This window comes from Vespa mandarinia, chromosome 5 (genome assembly GCF_050613455.1).
Source record: "Vespa mandarinia isolate Hongniang chromosome 5, ASM5061345v1, whole genome shotgun sequence".
NCBI classification, from domain to species: domain Eukaryota; kingdom Metazoa; phylum Arthropoda; class Insecta; order Hymenoptera; family Vespidae; genus Vespa; species Vespa mandarinia.
Genome location: NC_140814.1, coordinates 4,546,998 through 4,552,500, shown reverse-complemented (window position 1 = coordinate 4,552,500; position 5,503 = coordinate 4,546,998).

The window sequence follows — 5,503 nt, the reverse complement described above, 5'->3', positions numbered from 1 at the left end:
ACAACAATCGTATTACGTTCTGCTCTTAAAAAGTCGAAGAGTAACGACGAAAACAATTTTGAGAACATCGAAAAAGTTCCCAAGAAAGTTACCTTTCTGCTGGACGAAGAATATAAAAGAAAAAATAGGAAAAAATCTAAACTACATAAAAAATCCTCAGCAAAGCAAATGAATTTGGATGATGAAAGTGATTGTTCGAATGACATAAGTATGGACGAAATTGTCGGTGCTTGTAAACGAAAAATTAATTCCGCATGTTCTAAAACCAAGCTGTCATCGCCACCTATAAGTACCTATCCGTCTCTCGATTCCTTAGAATCTTTGGAAGATAGTACGAAAGTTAAAGGATTGGATTTAAGCAATGAATTGAAAGAAAACGGAATATTTTTAAATAGTGTATTAAAGATCTCATCAAAAAATAAAAAGATAATGAAATACATTTATACGAAGGTGAAGAATTTAAGCAAGCCCTCTACAAGCAAAACAGATAACGAGAAGAGTGAACAGGCAGAGGAAATCGAGACGTCGAAAACAACTGATGATCCTAATGCTGATACTTTTCTTGACGAAGAATTCATCAACCATATTGAATACGATGAACCGGAGAATCCAGCCAATACACCTGCGGTGGGAGAACTGCTCTTCGGTGTAAATTTGACTCATGGAAAGACATTCGACGATATGTACGAACTCTGCCAGAAGGAAAAATGTTCATCTTCTCAGAACTATTCGATTTAATGTATTTGAACAAATATTTACTTTATTATTTATTTTTTTTTGTAATGGTCTAATTTTTTAACATTTTAACATTTAAGTTTTTAAACATTTGGCAAATATTAAAATATATTTTGCTAGTATTAACATTTTAGTGAAAAACAAACGTATATTTTTTTACATATTAAAATACATTTTATGTACATACATAATAAATCATGTTATTAACTACATACATTTATAATCAATTATAGGATATTTTGTACTATATAAATATTATAAAATAAATTTTTGAAATAATAAAGTATCATTTTTTGTAATTCTATATTTGTAACATAATGAACATTTGTTCTCGCTAAAGTGACCATTGTTGATTTCCTATGATTTTAATCATGTTTAATAATAAAGTTATGACAAAGTATTTGATGTCTTATGTTATTTGTGAATAAAACACAAGGTTATCTTTATAGAACGGTGACGATTTCAATATCCTCGATATTATCGCGTAACATTATAGATTTATGAAGTATTTGTGGGTGGAAAAATAACTGAGATCATAAATCTGCTTCTCGTCTTTTAAAACGTGAAGACTTAAAATGTTAAGTCTTCCATTGGATACATAAAAATACTATTCTTCAATGATTGCAGAACTCATAAATTTTTTATTTCATATTACATTTACGTTAATGTCTTTTATAAAACAAAAATGAAAGAAAAATACTTCTTTATCCGAAGAAGAGTGTTTACCTCGTAATAATCGATATAAGTAATGGTACATAAAAAATTTAACAAAATTTAATGAAATAAAAAATATATTAATAATACCTTTCTTTTTTTCTTAGGACTTTCTGTATAATTCTCATGATCAAAGAATTTGGTTTTTTCGTATTCCTTTTTTTTTTGTTTTTTATAAATTATTTTTATATATTAATAAATATATGAAATATATATTTTTCTTTTTCTGCTTTGGTTACGAAAAATAAGTTTCGTCGTATAAGCAGAAGCGGTTCGCATACTAATAACGAATTTATATAAACGCCTTGGGGACAAAGTCCTCTCTTGCGGGTTTTATGTAAGGTTGAAGGGGAGAATTCATTGCACCGATAAGGACTATTCTGCATCGATGTTTTAACTTTTGCCAACTTAGGAAGAAGATAGAAGATCACGGAAGAATATTAAAAATTTAAAAATATCAAGTAGATTAAGTTTAAAAATACAATTTTGTAAATTTATATACATATATATATATATATATATATATATATATATATATAATCTCGTTATCATTCGATCATAATATCATCATAATATAAATGTCGAATATAAATATTTCTATAAATTTCGTTAAAATTTTAATACCATAGAAATAATATTATTTCATATAATAATAATATAACACGCATTGAATAAATCTTTTGTAATATCACCTTTATTCCATCGGTTAACTAAACGTGACCCATTTAATTATCTAATATATTTTTGCTTATCATGAAAAAGGGATTCATTTTAATAATGAATTTTTGAAAGGTCATAGAGAGAGAGAGAGAGAGAAAGAGAAAGAAAGAGAGAAAAAAAGAACAAAAAGAATAAGTGCAACTGTAAGTAACAAATTTAACAAACGTATGCAGCCAGACGGTAAACGAAATTATTCTCATATGAAATACGCGACATGGAACACTATATTCAACCTTAAAATAAAAGAGGCATTTTATTTAATATTTCTCGAGACAATGAAATGATAATATACACTAAGTATAATAAACAATATCAAGTTATTAGCGTTAAATATTTGTCGTAATAATAGAAACGTAATTTTTCTTTATGTATGACAATCAATCAATATTACTATCTATCATTTAATTTCTTATTAATTTCGAACGATTATTCATTCAAGTACGTACTACGATTTAACGTGATACAAATGCATAGATAATTTAATAAAATAATATTAGAATATATCGCAATTTTAAAAATCTTGTATTGTACATAACAATGTGAATATTGCATCTTACAATTAGTCATTCTAAATGATTATGAAAGTTTATAAGATTATGAAATTAATAAAATCCTTGTTATACGTTTCATATGTTCTATCTAAATGTGATAGGATTGTTATAAATGGATTCGTCTACATGTGGAGAACTTCCATTCTGGTCAACGAAAATACTACAAATAGCTTTCGTTTATTTAACAGAATAGTTCCGTGACAATGATGCGGATGAAGAACTTAAACTCGAATGGGATAGCTTAGATAAGATGAGCTTACGATGCTATTGATTTATCCAATATACTTTGTTGACCTTTAATCAACCGATCAAATAAATATTATTTTTTTTTTGTTCCATTCCTCTTTTTTTCTACCGCGTTGCTTTGAGAATAAAAAAGAAATAATTTATTATCTGGTGGCACTTGTATTAAATTGCGCCCGGTAAATGAATGACTTCGCATAAAAAAAAAAAGAAAAAAAAAACGAAAAAAAAACGAAAATAAATCCGATAATAAATTTTTAATTTCAAAATGAATTCGAGATGATATATATTGTTTATTTTAATATCATATGACGCATATACGTATTTATTATTATAAAGGATAAGAGATCATCGAGATTATAATGAAAAAATATAATTAAAAAAATTTCTCGCCGTTGTTATCAACTCGTACACTCACAAATGTAAATAAATATTGACCAAAACCTCTCTCCCTCTCGCTTTCCTTCTCTCTCTCTCTCTCTCTCTCTCTCTCTCTATTTCTTCCTCCCTCTCTCTCCGTTAACTTTATTCCCGTGATTTAATACACGAACACAGAAGAATCTTTTAACGCTTCGTTATCCAAATTCATGCATGAGAAACTTTTATGGCTGCAACGGAGGATTGTTATTTTGGTTGATAGTTCTTCAAAGGACTCGTCCATAAAAAAATTTGCATTATCGTTATATTATAAAATCAGTGCTGTTACAATAAATATTAAATAATTCTCAAACAGATTGAACGTACAAAATTTCAAGATAAAATCAATTAAGATAAATCCTTTCATTTATAATCGTGCTTTATAATCGTTTTGCATTTTAATCACGCTATATAAATACTTGTATAATAAATTCCAATTTAAATTTTATCATTTTAATTCATATCTTTAAGTAAGAAAAATATTCTTCAATTTTACATTATAAAAATAATTGTTATTATTCTTTTATTAAAATTTATTAATTTATTTCAATTAATGATGAAAATTTGCTAGGAAAATTCTTTTTCCGGAATTATTTCTCTTCCTACTTCGATAAATTCTTTTTTTCCAAGTTTACAATTCGATTTCGTCTCGGCAGAATCTTACCAGATCTCTTAAACGAATTTTTCTTTAATTTTATAACTTTCGTTTCATTATCTCATAAGAAAATTCTTACGCTATAATATTTTCTCAGGTTTTAGAATAAATTCTGATGTTTGAAAAAGCAAAAACGAAAAAATGAGAAAGTTAAGAGGTTATAAAGGGTACTTTGAATACAGTTATTCCAGTATAAGCTTAAAGGAAATCGATTTGTCAATAGCCGCTTACGATCTTTTTATTCTTTAGTAAATTCTCGATTTAAAAGCAAAGATATTTTTCAATCTGAGCTATCCGGATGTCATTTTCACTTCTCTAAGTAGGAAATGTTCTCGAGTAGTTTGAATTAAAAATAAAAACAAGGAAAGAAGAAGAAGAGAAAAGAAGAAAAAAAAAAAGAAAAGAAAAAGAAATAAAGGATGAAGAAAAAAATTGAAAAGCAAAGCTTGTACTTATTTTTATGCGCACGTTCGTAATACTTAACTCTTACTATTTCTTTTCTTTTTTTTTTTTTTTTTTTTATAATAATTATCCAATTATAAATTTAACTTCGATCATTTAATTTATAATATTATTAACGATGCATTAATACATTTTACGTGCTATATTTTAACGTTGCTACGTCAACTTAATTGAGAGGAAAATTTAACTAGCTCGTAACATTAAAGAATATAGCCATCGTTACCGTTCATCCGAATCGTTAGTTCGTATCAAGGAATGAAATTTCAAAGATTTGTCGAACGAGATAAAAAGGATTTGTAAAGCAGATTAATAAGATCATTCTGAAAGCCAGAATTTCAATTTACGTGAGCAGAGACAAAATCTTCGATTAAAAAAAGAGGCAAATGTCAGGAGAAGTAAATATACATGGCACATCTATTTTAGAATTAGAAATGGTACGATAAGGAATGATTAATCGATGGATATATTTGTAAGACAATAAACTTTCCTTTTTATTCTTTTTATTTTTTTTTATTTTTTTTTTTTATTTTTTTTTTTTTTTATGTAAATAAAATCCGATTTTCTCCAACTGATGAAGAATTATTTTTTACCTTTTCACGATTAAGGGAAAACATTTTGATAATAAATATTTTGACATCGTTTAGTAAAGAAAGTTAATTGTTAAAATTTAACGAAAGAGATAATTTTTTTATCTTTCATTCGATAATTGAAACGTTAAAAAAATAGGACGTTAGAAAAAAATCATTTTACTTTTCAATTGACTTTCGTAAATTTCTTGTCGCACAGTTTGTAATTGAGTATCTACAATTCTCGAAAAAGTTCTTCATTTTGATGGACAAGCTGTCATTTCGTTTCTTTCCAAGAAAGGAGTAGATCTTTCGTTAAAGGACTTCTATCGAGATGTCTTCATCCATTATGTCGATGAGATCGATGATATAATATATACGAACAAAAAATATATTGTAGTATCCACTTCAATTTGAAATGGATACTTTGAAAAAAGAAA